Here is a 17,171-nt window from a genome sequence, read left to right as displayed (position 1 = left end):
CGTATGTAACCTCTGAGTTAACACCCCAGTGTTGTAGGAAAACACCCAAGAGTTAAGATATATGTAGGATAAAAGTCCCAGAGTTAAGATATACTCTCTCTATATAAACCCCAGAGTTAAGAATTAGGATAGATTGGAGATATACATATATATATAATATAAAAATCCCAGAGTTAAGATATATAAAGTGTAAAAGCCCCAGAGTGAAGATATACAAAGTGTAAAAGCCCCAGAGTGAAGATATACAAAGCAGTAGTAATCCATTGCTACACTAAAAGAGATGTCACTCTAAAATATGTAACTTCCTGAAATGGTTTGTCACCATTTAAAACATAACTAGTATAGTTTGGTTGTAAAGACTTCCCTCAACATGAGGTGAGACAGACTACAGGCAGGTGAATTCACCTGATTGGTCCTTTCAGAGAGTCCTTCAATTTCTAGTAATATGATTGGTTATGGGGCGGGACTAACAGAGGTAGGAGAAGGAGGATGAGTGCTGTAGCTGGGGGAGTAGTGTGCGTGTGCGCGTCCCCGTCAACACACCGGCCATGAAAGTAAGTCAGATATGAAGATGAATTCAATTCAAGTCGCTGGACTCGTTTGTAAAAAGTCTGTTATCGGTGTTTTTGACAGTTTGACAGTGTTTAGGGAGCTGAACACAACTTTGAGCTGCTGCGTAGCTGTCAGTTAGCATCCTAGCTAGTGTGGTGCTAACGGCGTATCTACGGACTTTGTAGCTGCGTAGCTTAGCGTCTCTGCTAGTCTGGTGCTAATGGTGTATGTGTAGCTAAGCATCACCAGACCAGGAAAGCATGGCTGCACCTCTGGCCCCCAGGGAGACCCACCATTGTTCTTCTTCATGACCGTCAGGGCCCAGGAGGACTGCATTGTTTTCTTCATGAGGACACAATGAGGACTATCTGTGTGTGGGAGCACGTTTGGACAAAGTGAGGAGACTGTCATTGAACTGTGCGACCCCGCTGGGTAACCTACTGCGGCCCAGTGGAGGAAGACATCAGCACTGCTCTGAGGTACCACACACACACACACACACACACACACACACACACACACACACACACACACACATACACATACATACACATACATACACATACATACACACAGCATTAAAGCTGCACACAGGCCAACAATTAAGGTTTATTTGCTTTTGATGGCTTTTTTTCTTCTTTCTGTCTTTAAGCTAAATTGATCAGCCTTGGTGTTGTGAATTATTAATTTTGCGATTCAGGTTGTATTTGAGAGAGAATAGCAGGAATAGCTTTTGAGAAATCCAGTCAAGGTTGAAGATTTTGTGACTTGTGGTTTAAGTTTGCCATAAGAACATTCTGACAAAAGATTAAAGGGTACTTAGGTAAGTTTCATTTTCATTAGTGCAGTGCCTACTTCAGAATTATTCTGTGTCAGCAGTAAGTCCTCCTCAAACAGTTCAACAATACACTCTCACTGTTTTATTGTTTTGTGCATTGTGCTTATATTTCAAAGACAAATTGTTAAGTGGTCTGAAAGTAGTTGCCATAGCGTAGATCAGCACCTGTCACGGGTCAGTTTGTCTGTGTCAGTGCGATTAGGTGGAAAGAAAAAAGTTTCAACTGCATTTGAGGACTCACATTAAGGCAAGACATCAGTATTAAAGGGTATCGTAAGGGGAGGTAAGATGTGTGTTTTGTTTAAGAACCCGGGACGCTATATCTAATGCTCAATTATACATAGAAAAGGCTAGACACGGTTGTATGTTTCACCAACATGGGAAACTATGCACTCTTTCTATGGCATCGCAGAAGGGAAGGATGGAGAGAGAAATGTGTATGTTCGTGATTGTCATCAGTAGGGATGTCAGGATTAACCGGTTTTACAATAACCGCGGTTTGACAACGTCACAATTTCATAACCGTTAGAATTGTAAAAACTATGATATCTAACTATGGTGTCCTGCCTCTCGCGAGTCACATAATTTGTGTGTATATATTACTTGTTGTAAGTCTTTTTTTTCTATAGTATAGATAATCGTGAAAACCGTGAAGCCATGATATTTCGTCAGTCAATCGTGGCACCAAAATTTCATATCATGACATCCCTAGTCAGTAGTCTTACACATCCCCCTATTTTTTTATGACCAATCCCACACACATTCAGGTGTGCTCCTGCCCATGAAACTATCTGACATTACTGCACTACGATTAAAGTAAAAGCAGCCGTGTCAGCATAAAATGACAAGGACTGACATAAAGCATGTGCATTTCAAAAGTGCTTTTGAATAAATAACACTTGAGTGAGTAAATACAATTATCTCTGTCCTTGAGATAAGTCATGAGGCATATTTTTTGTACGATTATAGGATAATGCCAGCGGTGAAGTTTACAGTTCAGGTTAGGGAATTTGTACGGGAAGAAGAATGTGCGTGTGTGTAAGTACAGGCAGTGTTGAGTTTACTTTGTGCTTGTGTGTCAGGGGGAGTTCAGCTAAAAGTGAAGTGTGAGTGGGTGGTTGTCATCACAGCCACATGGGGGTCACACAGAGAAACTAGAACATGTCTTTTGTGTACAGCAGAGACAGATCACCTACTTCTTTGTTTACATAATGCTCCCAACCACGCAGAGTCAAGACGTTCAAGTCAAAGTCCAGTCATGTCAACTGTAGCTACTAGTTACTGTAGCGGGGTGACATCTTAAATGGATTTTATTTTAAAAAAGAAGTTGTATTGGAGTGTTCATACTGCACAACTTTGCAGTTAAAGTAACTTTGCAAAGAAATTAATTCTAGCTCAAACTATTGAGTGTTTACAATGTAATTTCACCTTTATGCTTTGCCTTTGACTTTCTGATGCTTTGAGATTAGCCTCAGACTGGTCTTCAAAAACTGTAAAATGACATTGATTTGTGAAATCCCAAACACACCTGTGTGATCCTCACTCACACAAACAGATGCTTTTATGGGTTGATGTAAACAGGTGAAATTTTGGACAAGATACAAATCTTTCACCAGTCGTGAAGCATCTAATAAGGTCTTCTCAGGATACATGTGGAGAATGTGCATTAAAAGGATGACAGTCCCTTACAGCCTGCGGAAGAACAAAGGCTGTGAAGTCTTCTTTTGCCTTTGAGAGATACTGTGACCTTGTGTTGCCCGTGCAATATACACAACACACAAGTCAGGACACGATCACAAACACAAATAGACACTATTGAACAATAACATATATGCACATGTGTGCAAAGTTTCATTGTGTCCATTCACAGTCACACACACACACCTTTTTACACCCTCACATAATCAGGATCCCACCCAAACTCACCCGTATCCACATATTAGTACGCACACAACTGCAAAGCTGACTCTCTCACTTTATTTCATAAAGCAGTTGGCTGAACATCTATAAATAGGCTGTAGGGCACAGCACAACCTCAATTTGCCACCCCCATACACTCCTATAGCAATTATCCCAAGGTTTATTTCGGTTAAGCAGTCAAGCACGGGGAATAAACGACTCAGCCCATTCAGCAGTGGTTAATAGGAATGAGAATACTTAATGGCAACCGGCGATCAATCAGATCAAAAGGGAATGAGTCGAATAAGCTAATTTGTTAATTTCACATGATTTTGGAGAATTGTGCCAAAAATCTTTTTCACTTTTACACTAGTCTTTGATAATGCATCCTAAAGTACTGTCATACTCTCATTTTAATTTGATAATTTCAAGAGTTTTGATGTCATATATTTTGAGGTTGAAGGCAAAGGCCCATGGCACAGTCGTGTTCTGGGCTGTGTTATCGGCTCAATCAGACAATGTAGAGATGGATAATTCTAGCAAAGCTTACCTCACATGGCTATCACCAGTATACAACAAAGCAGAATTTTGTCCATTTAATACAATATTACTTGTTTTTATCCAAAATGTTATAAGAATAAAGACTACGACTAGAAGTAATTTGAAAAAAAGAAATCTTCATTTGGACTCAAAGATAAACTGAGTAGATGGTCAAATGTCACGGGTCAAGTTCAATGTGACCTCACCTTTTTTGAACATGATCTATCAGGAATGCCTGAAGGGATCTTCCTTACATCTGGCAAACACATTTACTCAGACTCATGGATCACCTGATTTAGAATTTGGTGGTCAAATGTCACCGTGAGCTCACACCACATATTTTTGGCTATAAATCAAGAATTGATACTTAGTCTGACAAAATACACTTAATATTTGTATTAAATTCGTTGACAGTCTTCACTACATATATTAAATGCAGTGTGCATCTGGACAGACATGGATGTAAACTACAGCTTGACTGGCTAGCGGAGGCACACAACCGTAAGGTGGTAATTCTAGTTTACTTTTGAAATATTTTGTATGTCTGCTTTTATTTTTGATGACAGCTTTGATTCATTCTCACAGGCATGGATGATACAACTCTTGCACAAATCTGTGGAGAGAGGTCCTGCCAATCTTCACAGATGGTTCTTTTCAGCTACTCCCTGCTGGAGGGGTTTTGTTGCTCTACCTCTACTTTAAAATACAATTGGAAAAAAAGGTTTTCTATTGGATTCAAGTCAAGTAACAGGCTCGTGCAGGTCATAGGATATACTATTTTATTTTTGTGGGAATTCTGCAGTGTCTTTTGGGTCATTTTCATGCTGAACAATCCATCTCATGCCAAGTTTATTGAAACTGGGAGTCATTTTTCATTCACTATTTAGGTGAACACATTTCATCTCTTGTCATTTCCATTACACCTTTTTGCACTCATGCAGTGTCATGGCACACTCCCACCTGACCAGCTTCAAGCCAAAAATGCTGCATCCCATCTGATCCACACAATTTTATTTAGCCTTCTTCAGTCTGAAGTATGTGCTGCCAATTTTCATCAGGCTTCTTTTTTTGCCTATTGTCATTTTAATTTTGGAGTACTGTGCCATTTGGTGAGCAATTATTTTCTTATTGGACTCCATCCATAGAGGTTGACTTCACACTAGGTTCTTTGCAATGTGTAAGCAATAACTTCATCACAGGAAATCCTTTTCCCAAATAAAAAAGACTTAAACAAGTCAACAACTCATGACTATCAATGCAAGGTTGTGTAAACAGCTAAATGTCTGTGGTGTCATAGTATATCTGAGTTTATAATATTATTACTACTATTGTTAATTATAACACCCCGTTAAACAGTGTGTAAAAACAAAAGTTATACAACTGTTCCTGCCCCTCCTCCTCTAGTCTTTCTCTCATTTTAACCCCACAGCTCAAGGAATAACAAACCCACCTTGAGTCTGGTTCTGATAAAGGTTTTTTTTTTTCACTGTTGCCAAATGCTTACTCACTTTGGGAACTGTGGTTTCTCTCTGATATTGAAAGATCTCGACCATATGAGTAAAATTGAATGTTCATATAAATGATTCTAGTGATGCACCAAAAAAAGCACATATTATAATGATATCACTGATCAGAAACACAGAAAATTTTATTTTCTCTCTTTGTCATACAACCAGCAGATCTTCATATTGTCCATAGAACATCAGACTCTGGGTTATTTATTTTAGCCAAGGTTTATGGTGTTATACTGTAAACTCTGCAAAAACATCTGTTTAACTGACATGCTTCTTTTCCATAGTTAGGTTTATTTCACCTGAAAATACAAAAATAATACAAAAATCAATCCCAAGAGATTCAATCCAATGAGCCATCAGCCCTAAAGGATAGCTTCAGTCTGTTTCAGTGGGAAAAATTGTGAACCTATCCTGTGAGCCCTCCATTACACACTGATTGGTGATGTATGGCAGTGGCTGGCTGGTGAATGGGCCCTTCCTGCAGCCAACAGGCAACATTTCTCCCGGGACCAGAACAACATATGTTCTCTCCTCCCACGCCAATTTAATTTAAGGTGCTGTTTATTTGCTTGTGGCGATTATGAACTCCCTGCACAAGGACATTAGTTTGCTCAGGGGGACTGCCTTTGTTGTTTACCTGCACTGTTCACCACATTATCAAACAAAGGAGAAAAAAAAAGGTAATTTGGTTCATCATGGCTGGTGTTGGGATGCGGCCGTTGCTTATTTTTCCCTAAGTTACATATCCCATATATATTCCACCAAATTAATCCAGATTCCTGTTTTTGCTTCTCAGACAAATAGCGGCCTGAGTATGAAATATTTACTTGCACAGCAAAGAGTTATAGCAAGTGGTGAAAGTTTCTCTCCGTAAGACAGTTATTGTGTTATGTTTGAAGGTTATAAAAATCTCTACTAATAAGAATAGTTTCTCAGCTGTACCAGTTAAAAAAAACAAAACGACGCAGTACATGTGCAGGCTTTCTCGTGCCTGAAAGCTGATAACATTTTAGCCAATCATGTGCCTGAATAAGAATCTGTTATGATTTTGCGATGACAGCCTAATTGCTCACCATTCAAATCCCTACAACTGCTGCAAATAGACTGTTCTTGAAAGCCTCAAATGATACTTTCCCAGAGAAAAAACATGAAACCTAAACTGCTGCAGTTGATATGCTCAGAGGCAACAGTATACAGCATTGAAGGCAACTGCCGTGTGTGTGTGTGTGTGTGTGTGTGTGTGTGTGTGTGTGTGTGTGTGTGTGTGTGTGTGTGTGTGTGTGTGTGTGTGTGTGTGTGTGTGTGTGTGTGTGTGTGTGTGTGTGTGTGTGTGTGTGTGTGGTTTTTCAATACCAGGTACGCCAAGTTCAAGCTCCCACACTTTGGGAGTTTGAACTTGTCAAGTTTGACTCACAAGTCCAGACTCTCAGAGAAGGGAGACCTTTATACAATTGGAACAGCAACACTCCTGTGAATATTAGCTCAGGTCACATTAAACGTAAACACGACTGTATCTGACTGTTCTGTGACAAAACAACCATTTTCAGGCAATAAATGGAATTTGATAGCATACATGTAAAATTCAATATTGACCATTGTTCATTTTTCCTTTTTATGTATTTATTTTTATTGAAATGTAGTGGTATATCTATACATATGAAGCCCACAGCAGCAGTGCTGTTGTTAAACTGTTCAACAAATCATGTATTTATTTTGTATTCAGCTTCTTCTTCTCAGACAAACTAGCAGTTAAAAAATATATTTCAACTCTGAGGGCAAATTTCATCTTCTAAAAGGAATTTTATCATATATCACAACGCTGCAGACGACAGAGCCGGCAGTGAATTGCCTAAGGGTTTGCTAAGATTGTTCTCCTGGGACGACGGAGCATATTGAGAAAAAATATCAAAACTTAATGAAGTGATAGAATAACAGTCCTAGGATGACGATTGTTGCAGCTTTGAGCCTGGCTCTGAGGGTCCAAAATTGCTGTTGGTTACATTCTGGGACACTTCACTTCCCACAAAAGTCCCCACAAGTCACTTCCTGATGCATCCTTGATAAAACAGGCAGAGGGAGAATACTTTTCAGATATTTAATCTGTACTTGGCTACATGCAAACTTTGAACAGTGGGCTGTGATTGATTCACAAGAAGACAAGTACTGAGAGGAATGCAGATTGTGGAAATCAAAAATGATGCACTTACTTAACTTTAATGGTTAGAAAAATAATTAAATTTCTATTATGCAACAATGGACCAGTCAACCTATAGTTCCACTGTCATTACAAAAGAAGATGTATCTCTGAGGGAATTAAGCCGACATTGTTTGAATATGATCAGGTCAGTCAGTTCATGTTGAACAGCACAGGGACATCATGCTAATCCTACCCCGGGCACGGAGGGCAGTACCTTACTCTTCCTCTCTCATCTCCATCACCTTATCTCTGTCTTTTTTCTCTGTCCTGTCATCTTATCCTGTATCTGTCTCCTGTTCTCAAAGCTGAGCTTTTAGTGATGCAGTCTTTTCATTTTCATCTGTGTCAGTGAAGAAAGTAACCACAGGGTCAACTGATATTGATATGCAAATGTTAATGGCCTCTGCAAGGGTAATTTTGACTGAAAAAAGAAATATATAGGTGTACCTAAGCTGAAGATGCATTTAATCCTTTTAAAAAACCTGGATTAATAGAAAGAGAAGTATTTCAAGTCTCATTGAGAGTTTCAGTCTGGCATCGGTATGATAATAATGTTGGCTAAGCTTTCTGGATTTTTTATTCACTACAGGGACACTAGCTAGCATACATCCCCATGAACAGGCAACTGTTTAATGTAGTGCAGGAACCTTTGGCCAGATGATGTCTGCACATGAAAGACACTGAACTACAAACAGTCAAAACTTGTCTTTACTTGGTTCACGGTTTGGCAGATTCAGCTGCATGTCATTGACATAATCAAAGAACCACTGTGTTGTAATAACCATCATTCACCCAACCACCAACATGATCACACACAAGCAACAATGCAAGGATAATGCAAGGGATCAGTACATCTTTGCAGTACCAATGTTGATATTTTTAGGCAATTATTTTACAACTTTTACCTTGGAATAAATGCAGTCACAAGGTAATAAGCATAGACACAGTCTGTGTACAGCAAGAAACTGTTCTGTTTTCAGCTGTTAAGATGTTTTGAGATTTATTATTAAATAGTTTACCACTGTTGAAATGTAAAATGTCATTAGCAATTAAAAAGAAAAATGGAAACATGAAAAGTTGTCAATGTAGGCCTTTTTAAAAAAAATTAACAGCACTTTATATATGATATATATAATAAGTGCTAGTATCAAAGGTATAGTCAAGGCTTTGCAGATGTGCAAGGCTGTGTTGGAGTCTGCACTAGAACTTGCAATGCCGCAGTGTATTACGTTGAATCAGAAAAAAGAACACAATGAAGATGGAAGGGCTAAAGAAGATCGTGTGGGGAAGTTGGCATACAGAGAGTGAGAAAGAGACACAGAAGCTTGGTCTGAGAGAGAGCTGTGTATAAAGAAGAGGAGAGAGAGAGATAGTCTTTACTGACAGGGAACATTAAGTGGCAGTCTAACCGACATCGTGGCTTTGATATCCGCTCTGCTTCAAACTGACCTTCACCTGCTCCAAGAGAACCAAGCAACGGAGACACAAGGTGGACGGACTGTTCCCTGAGCTGTCCTTTAGCTCTTGCTCTAGTTACAGTAATAAAACAGCGTTGTCTGGATGGCAAAAAGTGACAGCGGAAAAAGCTCCTGCGACCTGCAAATGCAAGCTGTTTAATGACCGTAAAGAGATGTTGGGGTGAATCATATATATAACCATAAAATTATATGGATGTGTAGCACTGTGTTCATAGATGCTGAGGTTGTGTCACATCTGACATATTCTTATAGTGGAATTAATTAAAGTATGTAAAGCTTGAATTTGATAGCATATCGTTATTTTTGTGAGATACATTTCAATGATTAATGCGGTTTATTTTCAAAATTTTCAGAATTTTTGTACAAATGATAAATGTAACTTTACGTGAACAAATGCAAGCATTTCAAAAACTTGGCTTCACATTTTAGATTTAATTTGTGCATGTTTTTATCAGATTGTGTACAGCAGAAACCAGTACAAACGATACTCTACTGATAATCTCTCCTGAGAGGTTTTCCTCTCCATTGCTGTAATGTGAACATGAGTCTACCGAGTCATACCAACCGACTTTACAGCTTCCTGTATAGCCACTGATTTCTCTTCCTGAAATATTTATCATCTGGGTGAGAGGGGGCTAGGGCTGTGCCATGGGGATCTGATCCACCTGTGGGGGAAAGGATTGTGCTGAAATAGCCAGACTCCTCACTGCCTTTATCAAATCCATGAAGTGAAGGATCTGCTTCTCCTTCAGTCAGAGAAATGAGAAAGTGCCCTCTGGGAGACGTGTTTTAGGTTTACAAAAGTCAGAAAGAGACAGTTCTATGAGTATTCATTAATACAGTATATTACTGAGATTAAATATTTCATAGGGACTATTTACAGCTGCCTGTAGACTCCTTTTTTATCACAGCACATGCACTGCTCACACATGAGCTGGGTGCGTGAGTATGTCTTGCTTTCGCCTTCTAAGATGTTAGAGAGCCTGGATTTACGTATGTTCATGTTGCAAGACAACTGACATCAGTGTTAGTTGTTATATTTAATGTTCATTCAATTAGAGACATATCAATCTGCTCATCATTAAACTATTCCCTGAAAATGAAAGAAAATAGATAACTCAACATTTACAATTAAGATTGTATTACACTTTAATATGTGACGTGTAACTTAAAGTTGCAGTTATAGTTAAAATATAATTACATTTTAGATTGACTTTTAGATTGAGTTTTTATAGTTATTTTTGAAGGTAGGTTAATTTGAGCGTGCACAGCTATACAATTGGCATGCAGTGATTTCAATCCAATAGAAAACATGGAAGTGCCAGATGAATCATCCACAGTGGCTTTATTACCAGAGTGTAGTAACCTTGATACACAGTCACAGGCCAGTGTGAGCTTTTAATGAGTACAGAACAGTCACAGGTTTTCTAGGTCCACATTGGGCCATGCCATAAAGATAATGGGTGGGTGTGTGCAGGTATTAAATTAAGGCGAACACATACATAGGAGAAATAAACTTTTTTTCTTTTTTAAAGCCACTTCTACAGCAGGTCTGGGAAACCTGGTCTTTAAATGGCCATTCTTGAGTAGATGCATTGAATGAAGGGTGGCGTGTTTGCTTTTGCATTGGCTAATTAAGACTAGGAATGGGGAGAGAGAGGAAAATAAAGAGTGCAAAAAGAGAGAGATGGAGAGAGTTATATGTCTGTTTCCATTTTGAATTCATCTGCAGGAACGAAATTACAGTTGACTCCTCCACTCTAGTGGGAAAGTAAACCGATATGAAGGAAGAAAAAAAACAACACGAGCAAAGCTTTGAAACTCGGATGCAGTTCTCTTCATTAATCGCACACACCACATTGACTCTTCATTCCCTTTGAACCCTCACACCCTTTGAGCTTTCTTTGATTAATGTTTTTTTTATCAGACAGATGGCTGATCATACCTGACAGTCATTATCATGACCCTCTATTATATGGCCACTGTTAATAGATCTAGTTATGCTTTAGTGGATGTCTTTTCTTTTGTGTTTACCAGCTTCTTCTTTGCACACCAGTGACAGTCCTTGGAGCTCTACGTAGCTCTATGCAGATGGTTTCACAACGTTTCATTTAGCACATTGAAAATGCTTTGTGATCCTCGGTGAGAGTGAATAGGTGTTTTCTTTCCTCAGCAGCTACTTATCTATCTCTCTGGAAGAACATTTGACATTCTTTTGAGCAGAGGTAACAAGGTGAGAGCTATGGCTTTCAGCTGCTGTGTTGAACTCTGTGAACTGAGCCCACGAAGTCATTTAAGAGCTGGTTAATGGAAATTTTAAAAGAGGCAAATTTCTTGCTCTATTAAAATATGTACAGACAGGACCAACAACTTAAATAAATGAACTATTCATTTCAATAAATGATGGTTGGCCTCTGAACTTGCACTAAATAACATTACAGCTTCCCTGAAATCATCTCGGTTATCTTTAATATCCCTGGCGGATATTGGTTATGAGAAGTCACTTTTTCACATTTGCATGTCTTCTTAATAGCCTGTTAATGAAGATACATGCAGATTCCTTTTTGTTTAATAGGACACATGTCAGGCTTCACTCGCCTGCGGAAGCAGCGCTAAAATTCTGGAGCAAGCCGAGTGTAAGTCTTAAAACTGTGACAAACTGCACTAAAAGAGGGGGGGTTGCCACAGGCAAAGGTAAAGCGGGAGAAAGATAAGTATGGAGGGAAAGAGGAAAGAGAGGGAAGGGAGACGTAGGGGTGTCAAGACAGAATTACTCCTCATTACAATGTCGCAAGAAGCTAGTAAATCAAATGCCACTGCAGCCTTTCTGCAACTTTCCCCCATCATCAGTCAAAAGCCCTCCCCGTAAAACATGCTTTGTGTTCTGGTGCACGACTGCCTCCAGACCTGTAATAATAGAAACATGTCCCAGTGCACTATGTTCAACAAGGTCGCCTCCTGTGTCTCCCATCTGAATTGTGTTGTCCTGTGGGTTTGTGACCGAACAACATTGGGGAGAGGAGGCTGGGGTGTCTTTTTCATGGTCAACAGAAGGTCGATTTATGGTATTGATGCCCGATTTTCCAAAGTCACTGAAGTGTTGCTGGGAGGTTTGATGCCTGGCTGGTCCACACACGCCATCAGCTGTGCAGGTGATGCCATCTTTTCACAAATGGCACGTTGCAGCACCTTGACATTGTCGTGGTCGCGGGGTGAAAAACGATGTCGCACTTCATTAGGTCCCTGCTGGTGGAGAGCTGCTCGTCCCATTAGACGCCGCGGCGTGTCGCACCATGTTACTGCAAGCCCCATTGCCATTTATTTCACAATCGGCCAGATGAAACGGCTGATATTAACAATCTGTTCCTTGATGTGTTTCTCTCTCTCTCTTTCTTTCTCTCTACTCGCTCTTTCTCAGAGGCTTCTCCCTCCCTCTCTTTTCCCCTCTCCCTCCCCGGCTGCCAACTCCTGGCATTAGCCGAGACAAAATTTTAAAAAACATTTGTTATGTTGGGTCACGTTTCAGGACACAATAAATGGAGGGAATCATGTTGACAAGTAATTTGAATCATCAGCTCCATTTGTTATTTACAATTGTCAATTAATGCCGCCCTGAACAGCCCTTGTGTCAGCTCTCTCCCTGCCAGTTGCCAATTACTCTTCAGCCCACCTTGCTGACCTCCTGGCAGGGAGAGAGGATGGGGAATGAGACGAGCACAATCCCTCTGAGATGTGAAACATCCCAGCCATCTGCCGCCCGCATTCATGCCTCCGCGACCAGGAGAGAAAGGGAGGAAGCGTGTAAGAGTTACAAAGAGAGAGTGAACGAGGGGACAGAGAATAGAAGAGAGAAAAAAAATTTGAAATGAAAGCAGACCAAGGATAAAGTGATAAGAGAAAGGAGGACAAACCAAATGACCTGATTTTTAGGGGACGGATTTGACCTTTTGGCAAATTGACTCAGTGGAGAGTTTCTGACAGGAGGTAGTCAAAATAGTAATAGCAATCTATTCTGCTCTATTCATCTTTCCCTCTGTTTATGTCTGGCATGCATGGGCTAAGTACATGTCTTTGTAGGTTAATTGTGTTCAAATGAGTCGTCTGTGAAAGAGATGCTACACATAATCCACTGACATATGTAACACATTTTTTGCCCCATAAAAAATATGAACAAAGGAAAGGTAGCATTTTCCTACAATATTGTGTATTTCTATAATTTGTGAAAATTGTTATGTATTTTATACTTCTCTTACACAAGAATTCTATCAATGGTTTATTTAATATAACATGTAATCGTGAATATAAAACACATAGATCCAATACTGTTGAATATATCTCATACTAGATGTGTCATTTATTTTTGAATGGCAAAAATACATCATATTATATTTATGAATTTGATTATGTTAAAATGGTGATTTTTGTGAAATGACTGGTAATCATATATACAACATAACTAATATACATACATATTTTAAAATATCGTTTTTATTAGAAACCATGCATTCCTCTTTTCTCTCATCTTTTTTCTTCTCTTTTCTATGTTTCTTTGTAATATTAATCTTTGCCTTCCTGTAAAGGGTGTATAGACTGAAAACTATTAGCAGATCTTTTTGAATTAAACTTCCTGAGGGGATTAAGGCCCCTCCTCATACATTTTACCAGTCTGCCCTTATAGAGTATCATTTTCTATCTGAAGAAAGAGAAACAAGGAGGAAGTGCGAGGGATGACATTATGGGATGTGGAATTGCAATTTGCCACAGCGGGCACCTCGACACATACAAATGACGAAGAGAACTAAAATTCCAATCCCTTAGAGTCCCCTAGCTGGAGGGTATTGCTTTGTAAAAGGAACATGACATAACCAACCTTGCAAATGTGTCTGATGGCTTTGTTATGGAGGGACTGAGCAGTGAGCATGTAGAGGAGTTACTGTATTTACTATTGCCAGCCGCAGAGCTTTTCAGCCTTTGTTAGACCACTGATGTTTTGGCCAAAAATTACCACGTTGATGCAGAAGGTCTAAATGCTTTATGATGCAATGTTCATTCTGACCTTCTTTCATGACAACAAAGGCAAATCAAGTGCCTGGATGTTTGGGTTTTGTCTGGAGGATATCAACAAATGTTAACCTTCAGTGACAAGCCGTTATACCAGCTGACGCTTTAAATGTGAAAAAAGAACATGAAAATGAACCTTGAAAAACATATAAGTGCCATATGACTGGCGAAGTTTTAATACTTCAGAATGTTGCCTATTGAAATTGGCCCTTCATTAATTGAAAGTTAAATGGCACCTTTCACACCTGTTATTTGGAAAAGTCTGAGGTCTGGAGTCTGAACCAAACAAGTTATGTGTGAAAGCTCCACTTAAGCAAAGCGAGCGGCCTCCTGTTCTTAGTTCTTTGCATGGAGAAAGTTTTTCATTACAATCTGTTCACATCACAGATGAGGCCTCTGAAGGCTCTGGGATCATAGTTGATGGCTTGGTAGCTTAGGTAAGCAAATGTTTTTGCATGTTGTACTTTCTAAATATTGCTGGCCTCATAAAGTTAAATCATTTTTTTCGTATCATTACATTTTTTTGTGGAGATATGGTACCTGGTCACAGAGCAACTTGTGTAAATGTTCAAAAAGGATACAGGTCACTGGTGTGATTTTGCCATCATATATGGCATTAATGAAACCATTCGTGGCTGACCGATGAATGATATTTCTATTGATATTTCTATATTATTGTAGATGTCAGTGGGGGTGATGTTGCCAGTGTGTCTGAAGTGCTGAATAACTACTGCTGGACTTCCTTTTGATTCCTTTGACTAGCCACCATGGCCAAACATTACAGTGTCTAACCTGTCAATGACATACCACGGATTGCTATTGATTGGCACAGTTATTGCTACTGGCTAAATTCATTACAGGATCGACCAAGGTTGCCTAAGACGGGCACTGGGGTCTGAGCGTCTCAAAGAACCAAAAAGGTTATAGGAAAAAAAAGTGAGAGAAATAAAAGACTTTCAAGGCTCAGAGCTGAGTACAAGGAACAATAAAGGAAGGAAGTCATGTTGGTATCAAGTCAAATCATCTCTGGGGGTCATAGACCAAGCAAATTGTCTGTTAAGCCTTTTTATTGTAGCTATGTTTAAATTTGCTCATGGCTCCTCTAAATACTGGTTTTACAAATGGAACTCAGTCAAAGTTGAACCAAATGAATGACCAACAAATAAATCATTCATATGATGCCACAGCCACTGTTTTAAATGCTTATGTGATTAATTATACCTCATTGATTCATGAACTGTATATTCACTACTCAGTCTTAGCTAACATGGGCATCATTAAGCCTGGGTATTACCTTCACATTCCTTTTGTTTTTTGCTGTAATGCATGTCACAGAGTAGTATAAAGTGCATATCTTCTGGCTAGTTCTCCCAAATCGGTTTGGTAGAATGATTGAATGCCATTGTTAACATGGCTACAAAGGGAATTACAGCAGATCAGGAAGCCTCTGGGTAAGGGGCAGCACATTTCTGACATATAATCACAAACAAAGGGGCTAACTGACCAATGACAGAGATGTGGATCAAGAGATCAAATGGATTGTTTGAGACCGAGGGTGAAAAAGCACTGCAATTATGTAGTTTGAAACACATTTTTTGTACTTAACAGCATGTACACTAATTCTATTATATTAAAATGGTGAACCTGGCCAAAATAAGGGCACTTGAAAACGATTTTGCATGTGCATATGAATGTGAGAGAAGGCACTGAAAAGAAAGGGAGAGAGCACACTGGTTTCTTGTCATTGTTGGCATCTTGTGTTAGCTAGTGAGCTAAGTCACTGGAGCAAGACTTGAAGGCTATGGATATGAGAGGGTTTTTTATTAAAAAGAAAAAGGGGTGCAGGATAGAGATGGCGAAAGAAGAGTTATCTCATGTTTTTGTAGCAGCAAATGAGTCAGGACATGAGACTGCCTCATGCACAGGTTCAATTTGGTCTATTTAGGTTTGCTAGTCTAGGCACCAATTCAAGAAACAAGAAAAAACAAGGTACACCTTTACATATAGCTATGTCAGTGTGTGAAGAGATGGTGGTGGGCAAGAAAATTAGAGACAGAGAGGTTGCAAGCACAACAGGAGCACAACAGTGGAAGAGATGAGGTTTCATAATGTTAGACGGGAAAGATGCCTCTACAGAATGGAATAATGCATTGATGATTTGCTTTTGTGTTGTAGAATAATTAGTTGGTGTGTTCCGATTAGTTTAAGTCTCTGTGAAAAATGTATTTAAACGAACAATTCATGATCAAATTGTCACATCAAGAATGAGACATATAGGTTTTGGTTGGCATATCCTGACTGCATCCTTTCAGTGACCAGGACAGGAGAGTGTGGAGGAGGAGAGGATGCATCAGACAGATGAGCGATCGAGAGAGAGCTATTGGAGAGGTGAAGAAGTGGAGAGTATCAGGCGAACCCAGTTTGAATGTTTCACAGTTCAAAAAGAGCAGTTGACACTTAATTGAAAGAGAAGCCATGATGAGACCAGCATTTTCAGAATTGAACAATAATAATAGTAATAGCAACACACAATCTAGCATATTACTTTTTCATCAACGCCAAAACAAAAAATTGTTTTACTCATGGTGCTGAAATAAAATATAATTGTGAAGTTCAATGAGAACTCAGATTGCAAATTTTTTTATGTCAATTTCATTTGAAACTTTGAAAAAATAAAAAGCACCTAAAGCAGAGAATATTAGGGGTTGTTTCTTTGAACTGTTTATCCACCTTGTCAACGAGCGCATCACTTCACAAAAACCATCACTGCATTTTATAAATACCTGAGAAAAAGAACCTTTTCTCTAATATTTTTTCGATGCAGAACAAGCTGTGCTCCCCCCTCTGTCCATTGATCCCATTCTAATTTCACCATGCTATGTTGATTCTGTCGAATGGAGTAATGTGGCCAAACAGTTTGTCAAATGAAAATAGAGACACAGCCATCTCTACGCCTAATCTGCTACTTCATATTGATAGATATAAACCCTCTCCTGGACTTCATTTGCTCTTCTTCCCATTAATCCACCACTAGGCATTCTCCATCCAGGGGCTTAGTAGGTCTCTATTCTTTCCTTCCGAGTTGGAGATTG

At 39.2% G+C, this 17,171-nt stretch overlaps 1 long non-coding RNA gene across 2 annotated transcripts in view; it reads left to right on the top strand.

Moving 5' to 3' along the window:
• Positions 1-472: 472 nt before the first annotated feature.
• The window catches only part of LOC109632228 (uncharacterized), a 105,456-nt gene continuing 88,757 nt past the window's right edge, over positions 473-17,171 (top strand). The window contains exons 1-2 of one of the 2 annotated variants that reach the window (XR_011244157.1): positions 473-554; positions 634-1,031. This is a non-coding gene — a long non-coding RNA (uncharacterized lncRNA). The remainder of the gene's footprint in view (positions 555-633; positions 1,032-17,171) is intronic. The other variant, XR_011244158.1, reaches the window with a different exon arrangement.

Source organism: Paralichthys olivaceus, chromosome 9, assembly GCF_024713975.1.
Source record: "Paralichthys olivaceus isolate ysfri-2021 chromosome 9, ASM2471397v2, whole genome shotgun sequence".
In the NCBI taxonomy this organism is placed as follows: Eukaryota; Metazoa; Chordata; class Actinopteri; order Pleuronectiformes; family Paralichthyidae; genus Paralichthys; species Paralichthys olivaceus.
This window is presented reverse-complemented; position numbering and strand designations above follow the sequence as displayed.